The sequence below is a fragment of the Phyllobates terribilis genome, unplaced genomic scaffold (genome assembly GCF_046119375.1).
Source record: "Phyllobates terribilis strain yellow unplaced genomic scaffold, ASM4611937v1 Scaffold_4__5_contigs__length_816908805, whole genome shotgun sequence".
NCBI lineage: Eukaryota > Metazoa > Chordata > Amphibia > Anura > Dendrobatidae > Phyllobates > Phyllobates terribilis.
In genome coordinates this window covers 692,212,225-692,234,258 of record NW_027362764.1, presented here as the reverse complement: position 1 = coordinate 692,234,258, position 22,034 = coordinate 692,212,225, and the positions used below count along the sequence as shown (strand labels likewise).

General features: G+C 55.0%; 8 non-coding genes and 2 pseudogenes across 8 annotated transcripts; all 10 read right to left on the bottom strand.

Annotated features, from left to right (window-relative positions):
- Window positions 1-5,535: 5,535 nt before the first annotated feature.
- Window positions 5,536-5,654, bottom strand: LOC141268261 (5S ribosomal RNA; annotated as a pseudogene).
- A 1,671-nt stretch (window positions 5,655-7,325) lies between these two features.
- On the bottom strand, window positions 7,326-7,444 carry LOC141268738 (5S ribosomal RNA; annotated as a pseudogene).
- Window positions 7,445-9,138: 1,694 nt separating this feature from the next.
- On the bottom strand, window positions 9,139-9,257 carry LOC141266494 (5S ribosomal RNA). Its single transcript, XR_012320530.1, has one exon. It is a non-coding gene; the product is annotated as a 5S ribosomal RNA (ribosomal RNA).
- Window positions 9,258-10,962: 1,705 nt separating this feature from the next.
- Window positions 10,963-11,081, bottom strand: LOC141266731 (5S ribosomal RNA). Its single transcript, XR_012320758.1, has one exon. It is a non-coding gene; the product is annotated as a 5S ribosomal RNA (ribosomal RNA).
- Window positions 11,082-12,787: 1,706 nt separating this feature from the next.
- Window positions 12,788-12,906, bottom strand: LOC141267223 (5S ribosomal RNA). The gene has a single exon (XR_012321234.1). It is a non-coding gene; the product is annotated as a 5S ribosomal RNA (ribosomal RNA).
- A 1,706-nt stretch (window positions 12,907-14,612) lies between these two features.
- On the bottom strand, window positions 14,613-14,731 carry LOC141266688 (5S ribosomal RNA). The gene has a single exon (XR_012320716.1). It is a non-coding gene; the product is annotated as a 5S ribosomal RNA (ribosomal RNA).
- Window positions 14,732-16,436: 1,705 nt separating this feature from the next.
- Window positions 16,437-16,555, bottom strand: LOC141266566 (5S ribosomal RNA). The gene has a single exon (XR_012320599.1). It is a non-coding gene; the product is annotated as a 5S ribosomal RNA (ribosomal RNA).
- Window positions 16,556-18,261: 1,706 nt separating this feature from the next.
- On the bottom strand, window positions 18,262-18,380 carry LOC141266532 (5S ribosomal RNA). The gene has a single exon (XR_012320567.1). It is a non-coding gene; the product is annotated as a 5S ribosomal RNA (ribosomal RNA).
- Window positions 18,381-20,086: 1,706 nt separating this feature from the next.
- Window positions 20,087-20,205, bottom strand: LOC141267709 (5S ribosomal RNA). The gene has a single exon (XR_012321331.1). It is a non-coding gene; the product is annotated as a 5S ribosomal RNA (ribosomal RNA).
- A 1,706-nt stretch (window positions 20,206-21,911) lies between these two features.
- LOC141266653 (5S ribosomal RNA) lies at window positions 21,912-22,030 on the bottom strand. The gene has a single exon (XR_012320683.1). It is a non-coding gene; the product is annotated as a 5S ribosomal RNA (ribosomal RNA).
- Window positions 22,031-22,034: the final 4 nt, after the last annotated feature.

The following is a 22,034-nucleotide window of genomic DNA, read 5'->3' as shown; positions in this document are numbered from 1 at the left end:
CTAAATCCAAGGGTGAAGAGTTGGCAACAGGGTACCGGATCCCAAGCTGGCAGAGGCTACAGCACACCTTAGCCAGAGACCGGAGGTCGTGGGCAGGATCTGCCACGACCACCCACTAAATCCACCCGGAAGGCAGACCAGGAATAGGGTCAGGGAACCCAGAGACAAGGGTTTACCACCAAGAGGCCCGAGGGAGCCGGACATAGGTGGATCCCTGGTGGGGAAGGCCAGAGAAGAGGACAGGACAGAAAGGGAGCTCAGAACCACGCTCCGGAACTACTTGGGGGTTGGTCGAGTCCAGGACCTGGTGGACGCAGCACGGCTCGGGTGGTCACTCAAGGCCGGAGTGACCGGTACAAAAACAGCAGTAAGTAAAAACCCTGAACTGCACAACCCGACTCTGACTCTCATTACCATCTTCACTGCACTTCCACAACCACCATCCTCTGCACCTGACCCCCTGAGGCCATACCCCTCCCGTTGGGGGTTATACTACCGAAGCTGCACAAACACCATCAGCCTCAGCGGACCCTGCTGCAGCGGCGGCCGTACTGACCGCAATTCAACGGGTGGCGTAGTCGACATAAAAGAACATCTAGTAACATCATAAGGACTGCCACACACTGAGCTTGACACCCTGGGCACGGACCGGGTCACCGCCACTCGGAGACTACAACCCCCATCTGATCCGGCTCCGGGTATTCCCCAAACAACACTGGCCCAGGGGGCGCATCAACTTTGGCGTAGTCGGCAGGATAACGTGCCCGCGACAACCGGGTACTGCGTGCCTGAAGAAAAGTTCACCGTTACCTCAAAAAGAAGTCTCCTGCCGGTTCCGGAGGGTCCCCGCCAACGGGCCCCATCACAGGTCGTTTCCCGCCGGTTGTCCGCCATTTGCAGCTTTTTCCCGCCATCCATGGAGTTTCCCGCCACTGGGAGACGATTCCCGCCATTTCCGAAGATTTCCCGCCTTGGGGGAGCGGACGCCATTATGGGCGTGCCAGAGGGTGGCAAAAGGCCACCTCCCATCGTGGGCCAGGTCGAAGAATGGCGCCAAAAGTGGAAACCGCCCCCACCAGCAGAGACTGTGATGATTGATATGTCCATCAGCGTGAGAGAACTGCCCCTGGAACTGACAATCACAAAGTTGCCCCGGGACCACCTTCAATGTGGGCGGAGACAAAAGAAAAGAACGAAGATGGGTGCCGCCTGGAGCAGTCCAGAGAGAGCGCACCCGGAGACGAGAAGCCTGGAGAAGAGTCCAGAGAAAGCACACCCGGAGATGGAGGGAGAGCCAGGCAGCACCGACCCAGTGGTCAGGAGCCTGATGCGGGCCGCCACTCCAGGCAGCACCGACCCAGTGGTCAGGAGCCTGTTGCCGGTCGCCACTCCAGAAAGCCTGCTGGAGATTCTAGCACAGCTCCCCCGAGATCGGGAGTGTGCACAGACTGCGCTGGAGGGCCTCGCACAGAGGTTGGCCCGGGTGCAACGAGAGACGTTGGCGGAGTGGAGCCGAGAGATGGCCCAGCAGACCGAGACTCGTCAGCGGAGCACGCCACCCGAGACGAGGAGACAGACCGCCTCTGAGGATGGCGCAGGAGGACTGAAGGCCGGAGACGGCGCCGAGAAGGGAGCCGAACGAATGGAGGCAGGTAAAGGGGACGTCACTACCCCGAGCCGGGAAACCGCGTGCCTGCCCCAGCTCCCCGTCGCAGAGCCCGAAGTACCCCCTGCGGTGCCCGTCGCTGCAACGTCACCGCCGCAGACTAGGCCTCAAACGGAAGCCGCGACCCCTGTGACGTCACACGCCTCGACCCCGAGCGTGGTCAAGCAGGAAGTACCATCGGCCTGGTCGCAAGGCCTAGTACCCCCGGGCGACGCAATACCAACAGCGCCCCCTACCTCCGCGGAGCCCCCGGCCTGGTCGCAGGGCCAAGTAACACAGGGCGCCGCCGTTCTTACGGTGCCCTTTACTTTCAAGGTGCCCCAGGCCTGGTCGCAAGGCCTGGTTAACCCGGGCGCCGCTACCACCACTGCGCCCATAAAAACAAGAGTGCCGCACCTGGGTGAAGACCTGTTCGCCCAACATACGTGCCCGGATGGGCAGCCCTTCGTATGGCCCCAGGAATACATCCAGCTGGAGCTGCAAAAAGCAAGGGCCATGTGCGAACCCCTGATCCCGGCTCCAAAGCCCATAAAGAGGATCTCGCCCCCGCTAGAAGAGACCCAGTTTGAGTGGGATCCCACCGGAGAAGACCTCATGGGGTTCACTCAGGAGACTCGGGCAGCCGCAGCGGAGCGTGCAGAGTGCTGCCGCCAGCAGCTCGAGGTCTTTGAGAGGGAGCGGAGAGAGAGGCGGGTCCGGGAACAGCAAGCCCAAATAAGGAGCGCGGAGCAGAAGAGCCGGACCAGGAGAAACCCCCGTGCAGCGCATGGTCCCCGTACCATCGGGACTGTGATAAAGTTCAATCTGCAGCATGGGTGGGGTTTCATCAGGGATCACCGCACCCCAGGCGACGTCTTCGTGACCAGGAGAGACGTTGAGTCCCACCTACCGGAGGGACACAGAGGTCGTGACCTGTATTTAGGGGACGAGGTCACCTTCACCCGGCACAAGTGTGCCAAAGGACCCTACGCCCTCCATGTGCATCGCCTGACGGAGGAGGAGCTGCGGTGTGAGGAGGAGCAAGAGGACCCGGACGGGTCTGAAACTGAAACTGTCCACAAAGAAAGAGCAGGAGGACGCCGTCGTTGAGTACGGTAGTGAAGAGACTGTATATAGTTACCCGTAAGGGTACCAAAAACTGTTGCTGCTATTATAGTCCCCGTTGGGACCAGCGAATTGAACTGTTAACCCGTGTGTCCCCTATCCATAACCTGGCCGAGGACTGAGAGCGGCCACCTTCCCTATTGTATATAGTTGCGCTTCCTAAAGCGCCCCCTACTGGTTTTATAGGAAAACCATTTTCTTAAAGAAACTGTTGCACTATACCCGGTCACAAGTTGCACCGTGACCGGAGGTACCAGAAGACAAGAATGTTTCTAATGAAAAGTTTTTATGAAAAGTTTTATATGATGTTTTATTATGTTGTTTATGCAAAAATTGTATGTTTTGGTGTTTTGTTTTCTTACAGCCCGAGGACGTGCTGTGATTTACCAGGGGGGAATGTAGCACCCTGAGGATTCGGCTGCTACAGGGGTATTGCACCTCAAGCCAGAGGTGTGATATTCCACTCCCGGGTAAGGATGGAGTGTGGAGCTGAGCTCAGTAGGCTGCATGCACTACACACATCCCATTTCCGGAGGGCAGACCAACGGTACTCCCACTTAGAAATGTGCAGGTACGACCGAGTCTGTCCTTGGCTGGAGTGGGAGGGGGGGTGGAACATCCCAGTAGTGTAGGGGCAGATAGGGGGAGCAGTCTGGGTAAAGTTAGGAGCTCATTGGGTGCTGGTCACCTGAGCTCACACATAGAGGGAGTATATAAGGTGGGCACCATCTTAGGACAGGGTCTTTTTGCAGAGTGAGGGTCAGTCTGTCAGTCTTTTGTGGAGTGAGTAGAGGAAGAAAGCAGAAGAGCAGAGCAGCCCCAGGCCAAGAGAGAGGAGAAAGAAAGACCCAGAGGGGGAGAAAGAAGGAACTCTGAGAGCCCAAACTAAATCCAAGGGTGAAGAGTTGGCAACAGGGTACCGGATCCCAAGCTGGCAGAGGCTACAGCACACCTTAGCCAGAGACCGGAGGTCGTGGGCAGGATCTGCCACGACCACCCACTAAATCCACCCGGAAGGCAGACCAGGAATAGGGTCAGGGAACCCAGAGACAAGGGTTTACCACCAAGAGGCCCGAGGGAGCCGGACATAGGTGGATCCCTGGTGGGGAAGGCCAGAGAAGAGGACAGGACAGAAAGGGAGCTCAGAACCACGCTCCAGAACTACTTGGGGGTTGGCCGAGTCCAGGACCTGGTGGACGCAGCACGGCTCGGGTGGTCACTCAAGGCCGGAGTGACCGGTACAAAAACCACAGTAAGTAAAAACCCTGAACTGCACAACCCGACTCTGACTCTCATTACCATCTTCACTGCACTTCCACAACCACCATCCTCTGCACCTGACCCCCTGAGGCCATACCCCTCCCGTTGGGGGTTATACTACCGAAGCTGCACAAACACCATCAGCCTCAGCGGACCCTGCTGCAGCGGCGGCCGTACTGACCGCAATTCAACGGGTGGCGTAGTCGACATAAAAGAACATCTAGTAACATCATAAGGACTGCCACACACTGAGCTTGACACCCTGGGCACGGACCGGGTCACCGCCACTCGGAGACTACAACCCCCATCTGATCCGGCTCAGGGTATTCCCCAAACAACACTGGCCCAGGGGGCGCGTCATTAGCTCCTGGGCAGCTGTCTGATTGGGTTAGTTACACAAGCTTCTTTGAAGAAGAAGACGTTACTTCTGCTGGCCCTCGTTAGGCGGTCGCCCTCTAAAACCATCCCCTGGGCAGCTGCTGAAAGCCTGGCCCCTTCACAGCGCGAGATGCTTTTAACGCCATCATTTGCATACGGCCGGCTGCGGGGTCAATAAGCACTCCTAGCCGTGGCAAGGAGCTCGGTGTGAGGCCTGGTAGAGGCGGCGGGGTTGCGTCCTTATCTTAGAGGTCTTGGGGGGCTTGGGACTTCCATCCTCTACTTTACGTAAGGTCGGTGTCCAGCAAGGCGCCACTCCATGCTAGCCGAGCTGCGCAAGATGGCAAAACGTCATCAAAATTGTCTACAATACCTGGTGTTCTCAGGAGGTGTCCCAACCAAGTATTTCTGAACCCATCTCTGCTTTGCTTCCGAGATCGGACGTATCCAAGGTGGTATGGCCAGTAGACGCTGCTTGGCCCATCGACCGGCCAGCCTTCCTCAGGCTCGCGTGGGGACGAGAACTCTGGCCGTTCTGGGGCGGTCTCCGAAGGACCGATGCATAGGCTGTGCCGTCCCTATAGGTGTTGTTTGTTGAGCAATGAAACACCTGCCGCATCAGATGTGTTTAAAAATGGCTCGGCGCAGGGTCTCCTGCAGGCTAAACCGTTCATCGCGGGGATGTGACAGAAAGAGCAAGCTGGACCCACAACTTGGGGTGGAGCGAAACGCCCAGGAGTGAATGAAGGAAGAGGGTGAGATGGTTGCGAGTGAATTTGAGCTGCTCTTCGGGGGGGTCGTGTGGCCTGCAAAGGTGTTTAGCTTGGGTTGTGCTGTAAACTGGCCTCCGGGTTACCAGTGGTTGCCTCCAGGTCAGCGGTGGTTGCCTCCAGTCATGCGGGAGTCGCTGGTCCTGGTGAAAAGAAGCCTAGTATTAAAAGTAAATAAGCAACAATGCTGGAGGCCCACGGTGATGAGAAGGATGCTGGTATTTTGCAAGGATTAAAAAGCGCAAGAGAGAAAGCAAATGAAAAGAAGAAAGGAGCATGTGTGCGCTTGTGAAAAAAGGAATGGAAAAAAGGCATAGAGGAGAGTGACCCCTGCTTGTGGAAGTAAGAAAAAGCAAAAGCCTACAGCACCTGGTATTCCCAGGCAGTCTCCCATCCAAGTAGTAACCAGGCCCAACCCTGCTTAGATTCCAAGATGAGACGAGATCGGGTGTGTTCAGGGTGGTGTAGCCGTAGGCAGAGACAGGCCTCTCACTTGCTGCTTTTCTACTTTGACGTCCGGTTGCCAGCTGCCCTTTCCAGTGCTTAGTGAGACAAGGTGCTTTTGTGCTTTCCTTTCTCTTCACTTTTTTGCTGGCTCCTTAAAAAGGTCTTGTAGACAGAACGCCCCGCTCAGAGCCGCTGAGCTCACTGATCGGCTGCCGCGCTGTCGACGGAACGTCAGCGTCGCGGCCAATGCCACAGGCCGGGAGCAGCGGCGAGACTCACCGGTAGACCTGGGTAGGGTGAGTAGAGCGCGGTTAGTTGCTTTCTAATAGCCTGCAGCCAGGGATTAACTTTTAATGAAAGGGAGCAACCCTTTTGACTGTCTGCAGCGCGCCGTACCTAGGAAGCGCACACTCACACACAGCGAGCATGCACAAGTTGCTCGCACGAGACCACATTCCCTATTTGCACCTGCAGCTTTTCCGCCACCATGCGTCAGACTCTCCTGCCTGTCTTATTATTATTTCAGGGCCTTAGCAGGAACCACCCCCTCAATTCCCTCCCGCTCCTTCCTAGCACTGAGGTTAGCTCCTGGGCAGCTGTCTGATTGGGTTAGTTACACAAGCTTCTTTGAAGAAGAAGACGTTACTTCTGCTGGCCCTCGTTAGGCGGTCGCCCTCTAAAACCATCCCCTGGGCAGCTGCTGAAAGCCTGGCCCCTTCACAGCGCGAGATGCTTTTAACGCCATCATTTGCATACGGCCGGCTGCGGGGTCAATAAGCACTCCTAGCCGTGGCAAGGAGCTCGGTGTGAGGCCTGGTAGAGGCGGCGGGGTTGCGTCCTTATCTTAGAGGTCTTGGGGGGCTTGGGAGGCTTGGGACTTCCAGCCTCTACTTTACGTAAGGTCGGTGTCCAGCAAGGCGCCACTCCATGCTAGCCGAGCTGGGCAAGATGGCAAAACGTCATCAAAATTGTCTACAATACCTGGTGTTCTCAGGAGGTGTCCCAACCAAGTATTTCCGAACCCATCTCTGCTTTGCTTCCGAGATCGGACGTATCCAAGGTGGTATGGCCAGTAGACGCTGCTTGGCCCATCGCCCGGCCAGCCTTCCTCAGGCTCGCGTGGGGCGGTCTCCGAAAGACCGATGCATAGGCTGTGCCGTCCCTATAGGTGTTGTTTGTTGAGCAATGAAACACCTGCCGCATCAGATGTGTTTAAAAATGGCTCGGCGCAGGGTCTCCTGCAGGCTAAACCGTTCATCGCGGGGATGTGACAGAAAGAGCAAGCTGGACCCGCAACTAGGGGTGGAGCGAAACGCCCAGGAGTGAATGAAGGAAGAGGGTGAGATGGTTGCGAGTGAATTTGAGCTGCTCTTCGGGGGGGTCGTGTGGCCTCCAAAGGTGTTTTGCTGTAAACTGGCCTCCAGGTTACCGGTGGTTGCCTCCAGGTCAGCGGTGGTTGCCTCCAGTCAGCCGGGAGTCGCTGGTCCTGGTGAAAAGAAGCCTAGTATTAAAAGTAAATAAGCAACAATGCTGGAGGCCCACGGTGATGAGAAGGATGCTGGTATTTTGCAAGGATTAAATAGCGCAAGAGAGAAAGCAAATGAAAAGAAGAAAGGAGCATGTGTGCGCTTGTGAAAAAAGGAATGGAAAAAAGGCATAGAGGAGAGTGACCCCTGCTTGTGGAAGTAAGAAAAAGCAGAAGCCTACAGCACCTGGTATTCCCAGGCAGTCTCCCATCCAAGTACTAACCAGGCCTGACCCTGCTTAGCTTCCAAGATCAGACACGATTGGGCATGTTTAGGGTGGTGTGACCATAAGCAGAGACAGGCCTCTCACTTGCTGCTTTTCTACTTTGACGTTCGGTTGCCGGCTGCCCTTTCCAGTGCTTAGTGAGACAAGGTGCTTTTGTGCTTTCCTTTCTCTTCACTTTTTTGCTGGCTCCTTAAAAAGGTCTTGTAGACAGAACGCCCCGCTCAGAGCCGCTGAGCTCACTGATCGGCTGCCGCGCTGTCGACGGAACGTAAGCGTCGAGGCCAATGCCACAGGCCGGGAGCAGCGGCGAGACTCACCGGTAGACCTGGGTAGGGTGAGTAGAGCGCGGTTAGTTGCTTTCTAATAGCCTGCAGCCGGGGATTAACTTTTAATGAAAGGGAGCAACCCTTTTGACTGTCTGCAGCGCGCCGTACCTAGGAAGCGCACTCTCACACACAGCGAGCATGCACAAGTTGCTCGCACGAGACCACATTCCCTATTTGCACCTGCAGCTTTTCCGCCACCATGCGTCAGACTCTCCTGCCTCTCTTATTATTATTTCAGGGCCTTAGCAGGAACCACCCCCTCAATTCCCTCCCGCTCCTTCCTAGCACTGAGGTTAGCTCCTGGGCAGCTGTCTGATTGGGTTAGTTACACAAGCTTCTTTGAAGAAGAAGACGTTACTTCTGCTGGCCCTCGTTAGGCGGTCGCCCTCTAAAACCATCCCCTGGGCAGCTGCTGAAAGCCTGGCCCCTTCACAGCGCGAGATGCTTTTAACGCCATCATTTGCATACGGCCGGCTGCGGGGTCAATAAGCACTCCTAGCCGTGGCAAGGAGCTCGGTGTGAGGCCTGGTAGAGGCGGCGGGGTTGCGTCCTTATCTTAGAGGTCTTGGGGGTCTTGGGATGCTTGGGACTTCCAGCCTCTACTTTACGTAAGGTCGGTGTCCAGCAAGGCGCCACTCAATGCTAGCCGAGCTGGGCAAGATGGCAAAATGTCATCAATACCTGGTGTTCTCAGGAGGTGTCCCAACCAAGTATTTCCGAACCCATCTCTGCTTTGCTTCCGAGATCGGACGTATCCAAGGTGGTATGGCCAGTAGACGCTGCTTGGCCCATCGCCCGGCCAGCCTTCCTCAGGCTCGCGTGGGGACGAGAACTCTGGCCGTTCTGGGGCGGTCTCCGAAGGACCGATGCATAGGCTGTGCCGTCCCTATAGGTGTTGTTTGTTGAGCAATGAAACACCTGCCGCATCAGATGTGTTTAAAAATGGCTCGGCGCAGGGTCTCCTGCAGGCTAAACCATTCATCGCAGGGATGTGACAGAAAGAGCAAGCTGGACCCGCAATTTGGGGTGGAGCGAAACTCCCAGGAGTGAATGAAGGAAGAGGGTGAGATGGTTGCGAGTGAATTTGAGCTGCTCTTCAGGGGGGTCGTGTGGCCTGCAAAGGTGTTTTGCTTGGGTTGTGCTGTAAACTGGCCTCCAGGTTACCGGTGGTTGCCTCCAGGTCAGCGGTGGTTGCCTCCAGTCATGCGGGAGTCGCTGGTCCTGGTGAAAAGAAGCCTAGTATTAAAAGTAAATAAGCAACAATGCTGGAGGCCCACGGTGATGAGAAGGATGCTGGTATTTTGCAAGGATTAAATAGCGCAAGAGAGAAAGCAAATGAAAAGAAGAAAGGAGCATGTGTGTGCTTGTGAAAAAAGGAATGGAAAAAAGGCATAGAGGAGAGTGACCCCTGCTTGTGGAAGTAAGAAAAAGCAAAAGCCTACAGCACCTGGTATTCCCAGGCAGTCTCCCATCCAAGTACTAACCAGGCCCAACCCTGCTTAGCTTCTGAGATCAGACAAGATCGGGCGTGTTCAGGGTGGTGTGGCCGTAGGCAGAGACAGGCCTCTCACTTGCTGCTTTTCTACTGTGACGTCCGGTTGCCGGCTGCCCTTTCCAGTGCTTAGTAAGACAAGGTGCTTTTGTGCTTTCCTTTCTCTTCACTTTTTTGCTGGCTCCTTAAAAAAGTCTTGTAGACAGAATGCCCCGCTCAGAGCCGCTGAGCTCACTGATCGGCTGCCGCGCTGTCGACGGAACGTCAGCGTCGCGGCCAATGCCACAGGCCGGGAGCAGCGGCGAGACTCACCGGTAGACCTGGGTAGGGTGAGTAGAGCGCGGTTAGTTGCTTTCTAATAGCCTGCAGCCGGGGATTAACTTTTAATGAAAGGGAGCAACCCTTTTGACTGTCTGCAGCGCGCCGTACCTAGGAAGCGCACACTCACACACAGCGAGCATGCACAAGTTGCTCGCACGAGACCACATTCCCTATTTGCACCTGCAGCTTTTCCGCCACCATGCGTCAGACTCTCCTGCCTCTCTTATTATTATTTCAGGGCCTTAGCAGGAACCACCCCCTCAATTCCCTCCCGCTCCTTCCTAGCACTGAGGTTAGCTCCTGGGCAGCTGTCTGATTGGGTTAGTTACACAAGCTTCTTTGAAGAAGAAGACGTTACTTCTGCTGGCCCTCGTTAGGCGGTCGCTCTCTAAAACCATCCCCTGGGCAGCTGCTGAAAGCCTGGCCCCTTCACAGCGCGAGATGCTTTTAGCGCCATCATTTGCATACGGCCGGCTGCGGGGTCAATAAGCACTCCTAGCCGTGGCAAGGAGCTCGGTGTGAGGCCTGGTAGAGGCGGCGGGGTTGCGTCCTTATCTTAGAGGTCTTGGGGGGCTTGGGAGGCTTGGGACTTCCAGCCTCTACTTTACGTAAGGTCGGTGTCCAGCAAGGCGCCACTCAATGCTAGCCGAGCTGGGCAAGATGGCAAAACGTCATCAAAATTGTCTACAATACCTGGTGTTCTCAGGAGGTGTCCCAACCAAGTATTTCCGAACCCATCTCTGCTTTGCTTCCGAGATCGGACGTATCCAAGGTGGTATGGCCAGTAGACGCTGCTTGGCCCATCGCCCGGCCAGCCTTCCTCAGGCTCGCGTGGGGACGAGAACTCTGGCCGTTCTGGGGCGGTCTCCGAAGGACCGATGCATAGGCTGTGCCGTCCCTATAGGTTTTGTTTGTTGAGCAATGAAACACCTGCCGCATCAGATGTGTTTAAAAATGGCTCGGCGCAGGGTCTCCTGCAGGCTAAACCGTTCATCGCGGGGATGTGACAGAAAGAGCAAGCTGGACCCGCAACTTGGGGTGGAGCGAAACGCCCAGGAGTGAATGAAGGAAGAGGGTGAGATGGTTGCGAGTGAATTTGAGCTGCTCTTCGGGGGGGTCGTGTGGCCTGCAAAGGTGTTTTGCTTGGGTTGTGCTGTAAACTGGCCTCCAGGTTACCGGTGGTTGCCTCCAGGTCAGCGGTGGTTGCCTTCAGTCATGCGGGAGTCGCTGGTCCTGGTGAAAAGAAGCCTAGTATTAAAAGTGAATAAGCAACAATGCTGGAGGCCCACGGTGATGAGAAGGATGCTGATATTTTGCAAGGCTAAATAGCGCAAGAGAGAAAGCAAATGAAAAGAAGAAAGGAGCATGTGTGCGCTTGTGAAAAAAGGAATGGAAAAAAGGCATAGAGGAGAGTGACCCCTGCTGGTGGAAGTAAAAAAAAGCAAAAGCCTACAGCACCTGGTATTCCCAGGCAGTCTCCCATCCAAGTACTAACCAGGCCTGACCCTGCTTAGCTTCCAAGATCAGACGAGATCGGGCGTGTTCAGGGTGGTGTGGCCATAGGCAGAGCCAGGCCTCTCACTTGCTGCTTTTCCACTTTGACGTCCGGTTGCCGGCTGCCCTTTCCAGTGCTTAGTGAGACCAGGTGCTTTTGTGCTTTCCTTTCTCTTCACTTTTTTGCTGGCTCCTTAAAAAGGTCGTGTAGACAGAACGCCCCGCTCACAGCCGCTGAGCTCACTGATCGGCTGCCGCGCTGTCGACGGAACGTCAGCGTCGCAGCCAATGCCACAGGCCGGGAGCAGCGGCGAGACTCACCGGTAGACCTGGGTAGGGTGAGTAGAGCGCGGTTAGTTGCTTTCTAATAGCCTGCAGCCGGGGATTATCTTTTAATGAAAGGGAGCAACCCTTTTGACTGTCTGCAGCGCGCCGTACCTAGGAAGCGCACACTCACACACAGCGAGCATGCACAAGTTGCTCGCACGAGACCACATTCCCTATTTGCACCTGCAGCTTTTCCGCCACCATGCGTCAGACTCTCCTGCCTGTCTTATTATTATTTCAGGGCCTTAGCAGGAACCACCCCCTCAATTCCCTCCCGCTCCTTCCTAGCACTGAGGTTAGCTCCTGGGCAGCTGTCTGATTGAGTTAGTTACACAAGCTTCTTTGAAGAAGAAGACGTTACTTCTGCTGGCCCTCGTTAGGCGGTCGCCCTCTAAAACCATCCCCTGGGCAGCTGCTGAAAGCCTGGCCCCTTCACAGCGCGAGATGCTTTTAACGCCATCATTTGCATACGGCCGGCTGCGGGGTCAATAAGCACTCCTAGCCGTGGCAAGGAGCTCGGTGTGAGGCCTGGTAGAGGCGGCAGGGTTGCGTCCTTATCTTAGAGGTCTTGGGGGGCTTGGGAGGCTTGGGACTTCCAGCCTCTACTTTACGTAAGGTCGGTGTCCAGCAAGGCGCCACTCAATGCTAGCCGAGCTGGGCAAGATGGCAAAACGTCATCAAAATTGTCTACAATACCTGGTGTTCTCAGGAGGTGTCCCAACCAAGTATTTCCGAACCCATCTCTGCTTTGCTTCCGAGATCGGACGTATCCAAGGTGGTATGGCCAGTAGACGCTGCTTGGCCCATCGCCCGGCCAGCCTTCCTCAGGCTCGCGTGGGGACGAGAACTCTGGCCGTTCTGGGGCGGTCTCCGAAGGACCGATGCATAGGCTGTGCCGTCCCTATAGGTGTTGTTTGTTGAGCAATGAAACACCTGCCGCATCAGATGTGTTTAAAAATGGCTCGGCGCAGGGTCTCCTGCAGGCTAAATCGTTCATCACGGGGATGTGACAGAAACAGCAAGCTGGACCCGCAACTTGGGGTGGAGCGAAACTCCCAGGAGTGAATGAAGGAAGAGGGTGAGATGGTTGCGAGTGAATTTGAGCTGCTCTTCGATGGGGTCGTGTGTCCTGCAAAGGTGTTTTGCTTGGGTTGTGCTGTAAACTGGCCTCCAGGTTACCGGTGGTTGCCTCCAGGTCAGCGGTGGTTGCCTCCAGTCATGCGGGAGTCGCTGGTCCTGGTGAAAAGAAGCCTAGTATTAAAAGTAAATAAGCAACAATGCTGGAGGCCCACGGTGATGAGAAGGATGCTGGTATTTTGCAAGGATTAAATAGCGCAAGAGAGAAAGCAAATGAAAAGAAGAAAGGAGCATGTGTGCGCTTGTGAAAAAAGGAATGGAAAAAAGGCATAGAGGAGAGTGACCCCTGTTTGTGAAAGTAAGAAAAAGCAGAAGCCTACAGCACCTGGTATTCCCAGACGGTCTCCCATCCAAGTACTAACCAGGCCTGACCCTGCTTAGCTTCTGAGATCAGACGAGATAGGGCGTGTTCAGGGTGGTGTGGCCGTAGGCAGCGGCAGGCCTCTCACTTGCTGCTTTTCCACTTTGACGTCCGGTTGCCGGCTGCCCTTTCCAGTGCTTAGTAAGACAAGGTGCTTTTGTGATTTCCTTTCTCTTCACTTTTTTGCTGGCTCCTTAAAAAGGTCTTGTAGACAGAACGCCCCGCTCACAGCCGCTGAGCTCACTGATCGGCTGCCGCGCTGTCGACGGAACGTCAGCGTCGCGGCCAATGCCACAGGCCGGGAGCAGCGGCGAGACTCACCGGTAGACCTGGGTAGGGTGAGTAGAGCGCGGTTAGTTGCTTTCTAATAGCCTGCAGCCGGGGATTAACTTTTAATGAAAGGGAGCAACCCTTTTGACTGTCTGCAGCGCGCCGTACCTAGGAAGCGCACACTCACACACAGCGAGCATGCACAAGTTGCTCGCACGAGACCACATTCCCTATTTGCACCTGCAGCTTTTCCGCCACCATGCGTCAGACTCTCCTGCCTGTCTTATTATTATTTCAGGGCCTTAGCAGGAACCACCCCCTCAATTCCCTCCCGCTCCTTCCTAGCACTGAGGTTAGCTCCTGGGCAGCTGTCTGATTGGGTTAGTCACACAAGCTTCTTTGAAGAAGAACACGTTACTTCTGCTGGCCCTCGTTAGGCGGTCGCCCTCTAAAACCATCCCCTGGGCAGCTGCTGAAAGCCTGGCCCCTTCACAGCGCGAGATGCTTTTAACGCCATCATTTGCATACGGCCGGCTGCGGGGTCAATAAGCACTCCTAGCCGTGGCAAGGAGCTCGGTGTGAGGCCTGGTAGAGGCGGCGGGGTTGCGTCCTTATCTTAGAGGTCTTGGGGGGCTTGGGAGGCTTGGGACTTCCAGCCTCTACTTTACGTAAGGTCGGTGTCCAGCAAGGCGCCACTCAATGCTAGCCGAGCTGGGCAAGATGGCAAAACGTCATCAAAATTGTCTACAATACCTGGTGTTCTCAGGAGGTGTCCCAACCAAGTATTTCCGAACCCATCTCTGCTTTGCTTCCGAGATCAGACGTATCCAAGGTGGTATGGCCAGTAGACGCTGCTTGGCCCATCGCCTGGCCAGCCTTCCTCAGGCTCGCGTGGGGACGAGAACTCTGGCCGTTCTGGGGCGGTCTCCGAAGGACTGATGCATAGGCTGTGCCGTCCCTATAGGTGTTGTTTGTTGAGCAATGAAATACCTGCCGCATCAGATGTGTTTAAAAATGGCTCAGGGCAGGGTCTCCTGCAGGCTAAACCGTTCATCGCGGGGATGTGACAGAAAGAGCAAGCTGGACCCGCAACTTGGGGTGGAGTGAAACGCCCAGGAGTGAATGAAGGAAGAGGGTGAGATGGTTGCGAGTGAATTTGAGCTGCTCTTCGGGGGGGTCGTGTGGCCTGCAAAGGTGTTTTGCTTGGGTTGTGCTGTAAACTGGCCTCCAGGTTACCGGTGGTTGCCTCCAGGTCAGCGGTGGTTGCCTCCAGTCATGCGGGAGTCGCTGGTCCTGGTGAAAAGAAGCCTAGTATTAAAAGTAAATAAGCAACAATGCTGGAGGCCCACGGTGATGAGAAGGATGCTGGTATTTTGCAAGGATTAAATAGCGCAAGAGAGAAAGCAAATGAAAAGAAGAAAGGAGCATGTGTGCGCTTGTGAAAAAAGGAATGGAAAAAAGGCATAGAGGAGAGTGACCCCGGCTTGTGGAAGTAAGAAAAAGCAAAAGCCTACAGCACCTGGTATTCCCAGGCGGTCTCCCATCCAAGTACTAAGCAGGCCCAACCCTGCTTAGATTCTGAGATCAGACGAGATCGGGTGTGTTCAGGGTGGTGTGGCCATAGGCAGAGAGAAGCCTCTCACTTGCTGCTTTTCTACTTTGACGTCCGGCTGCCGGCTGCCCTTTCCAGTGCTTAGTGAGACAAGGTGCTTTTGTGCTTTCCTTTCTCTTCACTTTTTTGCTGGCTCCTTAAAAAGGTCTTGTAGACAGAACGCCCCGCTCAGAGCCACTGAGCTCACTGATCGGCTGCCGCGCTGTCGACGGAACGTCAGCGTCGCGGCCAATGCCACAGGCCGGGAGCAGCGGCGAGACTCACCGGTAGACCTGGGTAGGGTGAGTAGAGCGCGGTTAGTTGCTTTCTAATAGCCTGCATCCGGGGAATAACTTTTAATGAAAGGGAGCAACCCTTTTGACTGTCTGCAGCGCGCCGTACCTAGGAAGCGCACACTCACACACAGCGAGCATGCACAAGTTGCTCGCACGAGACCACATTCCCTATTTGCACCTGCAGCTTTTCCGCCACCATGCGTCAGACTCTCCTGCCTGTCTTATTATTATTTCAGGACCTTAGCAGGAACCACCCCCTCAATTCCCTCCCGCTCCTTCCTAGCACTGAGGTTAGCTCCTGGGCAGCTGTCTGATTGGGTTAGTTACACAAGCTTCTTTGAAGAAGAAGACGTTACTTCTGCTGGCCCTCGTTAGGCGGTCGCCCTCTAAAACCATCCCCTGGGCAGCTGCTGAAAGCCTGGCCCCTTCACAGCGCGAGATGCTTTTAACGCCATCATTTGCATACGGCCGGCTGCGGGGTCAATAAGCACTCCTAGCCGTGGCAAGGAGCTCGGTGTGAGGCCTGGTAGAGGCGGCGGGGTTGCGTCCTTATCTTAGAGGTCTTGGCGGGCTTGGGAGGCTTGGGACTTCCAGCCTCTACTTTACGTAAGGTCGGTGTCCAGCAAGGCGCCACTCAATGCTAGCCGAGCTGGGCAAGATGGCAAAACGTCATCAAAATTGTCTACAATACCTGGTGTTCTCAGGAGGTGTCCCAACCAAGTATTTCCGAACCCATCTCTGCTTTGCTTCCGAGATCGGACGTATCCAAGGTGGTATGGCCAGTAGACGCTGCTTGGCCCATCGCCCGGCCAGCCTTCCTCAGGCTCGCGTGGGGACGAGAACTCTGGCCGTTCTCCGGCGGTCTCCGAAGGACCGATGCATAGGCTGTGCCGTCCCTATAGGTGTTGTTTGTTGAGCAATGAAACACCTGCCGCATCAGATGTGTTTAAAAATGGCTCGGCGCAGGGTCTCCTGCAGGCTAAACCGTTCATCGCGGGGATGTGACAGAAAGAGCAAGCTGGACCCGCAACTTGGGGTGGAGCGAAACGCCCAGGAGTGAATGAAGGAAGAGGGTGAGATGGTTGCGAGTGAATTTGAGCTGCTCTTCGGGGGGGTCGTGTGGCCTGCAAAGGTGTTTTGCTTGGGTTGTGCTGTAAACTGGCCTCCAGGTTACCGGTGGTTGCCTCCAGGTCAGCGGTGGTTGCCTCCAGTCATGCGGGAGTCGCTGGTCCTGGTGAAAAGAAGCCTAGTATTAAAAGTAAATAAGCAACAATGCTGGAGGCCCACGGTGATGAGAAGGATGCTGGTATTTTGCAAGGATTAAATAGCGCAAGAGAGAAAGCAAATGAAAAGAAGAAAGGAGCATGTGTGCGCTTGTGAAAAAAGGAATGAAAAAAGGCATAGAGGAGAGTGACCCCTGCTGGTGGAAGTAAGAAAAAGCAAAAGCCTACAGCACCTGGTATTCCCAGGAGGTCTCCCATCCAAGTACTAACCAGGCCCAACACTGCTTAGTTTCCGAGATCAGATGAGATTGGGCGTGTTCAGGGTGGTGTGGCCGTAGGCAGAGACAAGCTTCTCACTTGCTGCTTTTCCACTTTGACATCCGGTTGCCGGCTGCCCTTTCCAGTGCTTAGTAAGACAAGGTGCTTTTGTGCTTTCCTTTCTCTTCACTTTTTTGCTGGCTCCTTAAAAAGGTCTTGTAGACAGAACGCCCCGCTCACAGCCGCTGAGCTCACTGATCGGCTGCCGCGCTGTCGACGGAACGTCAGCGTCGCGGCCAATGCCACAGGCCGGGAGCAGCGGCGAGACTCACCGGTAGACCTGGGTAGGGTGAGTAGAGCGCGGTTAGTTGCTTTCTAATAGCCTGCAGCCGGGGATTAACTTTTAATGAAAGGGAGCAACCCTTTTGACTGTCTGCAGCGCGCCGTACCTAGGAAGCGCACACTCACACACAGCGAGCATGCACAAGTTGCTCGCACGAGACCACATTCCCTATTTGCACCTGCAGCTTTTCCGCCACCATGCGTCAGACTCTCCTGCCTCTCTTATTATTATTTCAGGGCCTTAGCAGGAACCACCCCCTCAATTCCCTCCCGCTCCTTCCTAGCACTGAGGTTAGCTCCTGGGCAGCTGTCTGATTGGGTTAGTTACACAAGCTTCTTTGAAGAAGAAGACGTTACTTCTGCTGGCCCTCGTTAGGCGGTCGCCCTCTAAAACCATCCCCTGGGCAGCTGCTGAAAGCCTGGCCCCTTCACAGCGCGAGATGCTTTTAACGCCATCATTTGCATACGGCCGGCTGCGGGGTCAATAAGCACTCCTAGCCGTGGCAAGGAGCTCGGTGTGAGGCCTGGTAGAGGCGGCGGGGTTGCGTCCTTATCTTAGAGGTCTTGGGGGGCTTGGGAGGCTTGGGACTTCCAGCCTCTACTTTACGTAAGGTCGGTGTCCAGCAAGGCGCCACTCAATGCTAGCCGAGCTGGGCAAGATGGCAAAACGTCATCAAAATTGTCTACAATACCTGGTGTTCTCAGGAGGTGTCCCAACCAAGTATTTCCGAACCCATCTCTGCTTTGCTTCTGAGATCGGACGTATCCAAGGTGGTATGGCCAGTAGACGCTGCTTGGCCCATCGCCCGGCCAGCCTTCCTCAGGCTCGCGTGGGGACGAGAACTCTGGCCGTTCTGGGGCGGTCTCCGAAGGACCGATGCATAGGCTGTGCTGTCCCTATAGGTGTTGTTTGTTGAGCAATGAAACACCTGCTGCATCAGATGTGTTTAAAAATGGCTCGGCGCAGGGTCTCCTGCAAGCTAAACCGTTCATCGCGGGGATGTGACAGAAAGAGCAAGCTGGACCCGCAACTTGGGGTGGAGCGAAACGCCCAGGAGTGAATGAAGGAAGAGGGTGAGATGGTTGCGAGTGAATTTGAGCTGCTCTTCGGGGGGGTCGTGTGGCCTGCAAAGGTGTTTTGCTTGGGTTGTGCTGTAAACTGGCCTCCAGGTTACCGGTGGTTGCCTCCAGGTCAGCGGTGGTTGCCTCCAGTCATGCGGGAGTCGCTGGTCCTGGTGAAAAGAAGCCTAGTATTAAAAGTAAATAAGCAACAATGCTGGAGGCCCACGGTGATGAGAAGGATGCTGGTATTTTGCAAGGATTAAATAGCGCAAGAGAGAAAGCAAATGAAAAGAAGAAAGGAGCATGTGTGCGCTTGTGAAAAAATGAATGGAAAAAAGACATAGAGGAGAGTGACCCCTGCTGGTGGAAGTAAGAAAAAGCAAAAGCCTACAGCACCTGGTATTCCCAGGCGGTCTCCCATCCAAGTACTAACCAGGCCTGACCCTGCTTGGCTTCCGAGATCAGACAAGATCGGGCGTGTTCAGGGTGGTGTGGCCGTAGGCAGAGACAGACCTCTCACTTGCTGCTTTTCCACTTTGACGTCCGGTTGCCGGCTGCCCTTTCCAGTGCTTAGTAAGACAAGGTGCTTTTGTGCTTTCCTTTCTCTTCACTTTTTTGCTGGCTCCTTAAAAAGGTCTTGTAGACAGAACGCCCCGCTCACAGCCGCTGAGCTCACTGATCGGCTGCCGCGCTGTCGACGGAACGTCAGCGTCGCGGCCAATGCCACAGGCCGGGAGCAGCGGCGAGACTCACCGGTAGACCTGGGTAGGGTGAGTAGAGCGCGGTTAGTTGCTTTCTAATAGCCTGCAGCCGGGGATTAACTTTTAATGAAAGGGAGCAACCCTTTTGACTGTCTGCAGCGCGCCGTACCTAGGAAGCGCACACTCACACACAGCGAGCATGCACAAGTTGCTCGCATGAGACCACATTCCCTATTTGCACCTGCAGCTTTTCCGCCACCATGCGTCAGACTCTCCTGCCTGTCTTATTATTATTTCAGGGCCTTAGCAGGAACCATCCCCTCAATTCCCTCCCGCTCCTTCCTAGCACTGAGGTTAGCTCCTGGGCAGCTGTCTGATTGGGTTAGTTACACAAGCTTCTTTGAAGAAGAAGACGTTACTTCTGCTGGCCCTCGTTAGGCGGTCGCCCTCTAAAACCATCCCCTGAGCAGCTGCTGAAAGCCTGGCCCCTTCACAGCGCGAGATGCTTTTAACGCCATCATTTGCATACGGCCGGCTGCGGGGTCAATAAGCACTCCTAGCCGTGGCAAGGAGCTCGGTGTGAGGCCTGGTAGAGGCGGCGGGGTTGCGTCCTTATCTTAGAGGTCTTGGGGGGCTTGGGATGCTTGGGACTTCCAGCCTCTACTTTACGTAAGGTCGGTGTCCAGCAAGGCGCCACTCAATGCTAGCCGAGCTGGGCAAGATGGCAAAACGTCATCAAAATTGTCTACAATACCTGGTGTTCTCAGGAGGTGTCCCAACCAAGTATTTCCGAACCCATCTCTGCTTTGCTTCCGAGATCGGACGTATCCAAGGTGGTATGGCCAGTAGACGCTGCTTGGCCCATCGCCCGGCCAGCCTTCCTCAGGCTCGCGTGGGGACGAGAACTCTGGCCGTTCTGGGGCGGTCTCCGAAGGACCGATGCATAGGCTGTGCCGTCCCTATAGGTGTTGTTTGTTGAGCAATGAAACACCTGCCGCATCAGATGTGTTTAAAAATGGCTCGGCGCAGGGTCTCCTGCAGGCTAAACCGTTCATCGCGGGGATGTGACAGAAAGAGCAAGCTGGACCCGCAACTTGGGGTGGAGCGAAACGCCCAGGAGTGAATGAAGGAAGAGGGTGAGATGGTTGCGAGTGAATTTGAGCTGCTCTTCGGGGGGGTCGTGTGGCCTGCAAAGGTGTTTTGCTTGGGTTGTGCTGTAAACTGGCCTCCAGGTTACCGGTGGTTGCCTCCAGGTCAGCGGTGGTTGCCTCCAGTCATGCGGGAGTCGCTGGTCCTGGTGAAAAGAAGCCTAGTATTAAAAGTAAATAAGCAACAATGCTGGAGGCCCACGGTGATGAGAAGGATGCTGGTATTTTGCAAGGATTAAATAGCGCAAGAGAGAAAGCAAATGAAAAGAAGAAAGGAGCATGTGTGCGCTTGTGAAAAAAGGAATGGAAAAAAGGCATAGAGGAGAATGACCCCTGCTGGTGGAAGTAAGAAAAAGCAAAAGCCTACAGCACCTGGTATTCCCAGGCGGTCTCCCATCCAAGTACTAACCAGGCCCAACCCTGCTTAGCTTCCAAGATCAGACGAGATCGGGTATGTTCAGGGTGGTGTGGCCGTAGGCAGAGACAAGCCTCTCACTTGCTGCTTTTCCACTTTGACATCCGGTTGCCGGCTGCCCTTTCCAGTGCTTAGTAAGACAAGGTGCTTTTGTGCTTTCCTTTCTCTTCACTTTTTTGCTTTCTCCTTAAAAAGGTCTTGTAGACAGAACGCCCCGCTCAGAGCCGCTGAGCTCACTGATCGGCTGCCGCGCTGTCGACGGAACGTCAGCGTCGCGGCCAATGCCACAGGCCGGGAGCAGCGGCGAGACTCACCGGTAGACCTGGGTAGGGTGAGTAGAGAGCGGTTAGTTGCTTTCTAATAGCCTGCAGCCGGGGATTAACTTTTAATGAAAGGGAGCAACCCTTTTGACTGTCTGCAGCGCGCCGTACCTAGGAAGCGCACACTCACACACAGCGAGCATGCACAAGTTGCTCGCACGAGACCACATTCCCTATTTGCACCTGCAGCTTTTCCGCCACCATGCGTCAGACTCTCCTGCCTGTCTTATTATTATTTCAGGGCCTTAGCAGGAACCACCCCCTCAATTCCCTCCCGCTCCTTCCTAGCACTGAGGTTAGCTCCTGGGCAGCTGTCTGATTGGGTTAGTTACACAAGCTTCTTTGTTGAAGAAGACGTTACTTCTGCTGGCCCTCGTTAGGCGGTCGCCCTCTAAAACCATCCCCTGGGCAGCTGCTGAAAGCCTGGCCCCTTCACAGCGCGAGATGCTTTTAACGCCATCATTTGCATACGGCCGGCTGCGGGGTCAATAAGCACTCCTAGCCGTGGCAAGGAGCTCGGTGTGAGGCCTGGTAGAGGCGGCGCGGTTGCGTCCTTATCTTAGAGGTCTTGGGGGGCTTGGGAGGCTTGGGACTTCCAGCCTCTACTTTACGTAAGGTCGGTGTCCAGCAAGGCGCCACTCAATGCTAGCCGAGCTGGGCAAGATGGCAAAACGTCATCAAAATTGTCTACAATACCTGGTGTTCTCAGGAGGTGTCCCAACCAAGTATTTCCGAACCCATCTCTGCTTTGCTTCCGAGATCGGACGTATCCAAGGTGGTATGGCCAGTAGACGCTGCTTGGCCCATCGCCCGGCCAGCCTTCCTCAGGCTCGCGTGGGGACGAGAACTCTGGCCGTTCTGGGGCGGTCTCCGAAGGACCGATGCATAGGCTGTGCCGTCCCTATAGGTGTTGTTTGTTGAGCAATGAAACACCTGCCGCATCAGATGTGTTTAAAAATGGCTCGGCGCAGGGTCTCCTGCAGGCTAAACCGTTCATCGCGGGGATGTGACAGAAAGAGCAAGCTGGACCCGCAACTTGGGGTGGAGCGAAACGCCCAGGAGTGAATGAAGGAAGAGGGTGAGATGGTTGCGAGTGAATTTGAGCTGCTCTTCGGGGGGGTCGTGTGGCCTGCAAAGGTGTTTTGCTTGGGTTGTGCTGTAAACTGGCCTCCAGGTTACCGGTGGTTGCCTCCAGGTCAGCGGTGGTTGCCTCCAGTCATGCGGGAGTCGCTGGTCCTGGTGAAAAGAAGCCTAGTATTAAAAGTAAATAAGCAACAATGCTGGAGGCCCACGGTGATGAGAAGGATGCTGGTATTTTGCAAGGATTAAATAGCGCAAGAGAGAAAGCAAATGAAAAGAAGAAAGGAGCATGTGTGCGCTTGTGAAAAAAGGAATGGAAAAAAGGCATAGAGGAGAGTGACCCCTGCTGGTGGAAGTAAGAAAAAGCAAAAGCCTACAGCACCTGGTATTCCCAGGCGGTCTCCCATCCAAGTACTAACCAGGCCTGACCCTGCTTAGCTTCCAAGATCAGACAAGATCGGGCGTGTTCAGGGTGGTGTGGCCGTAGGCAGAG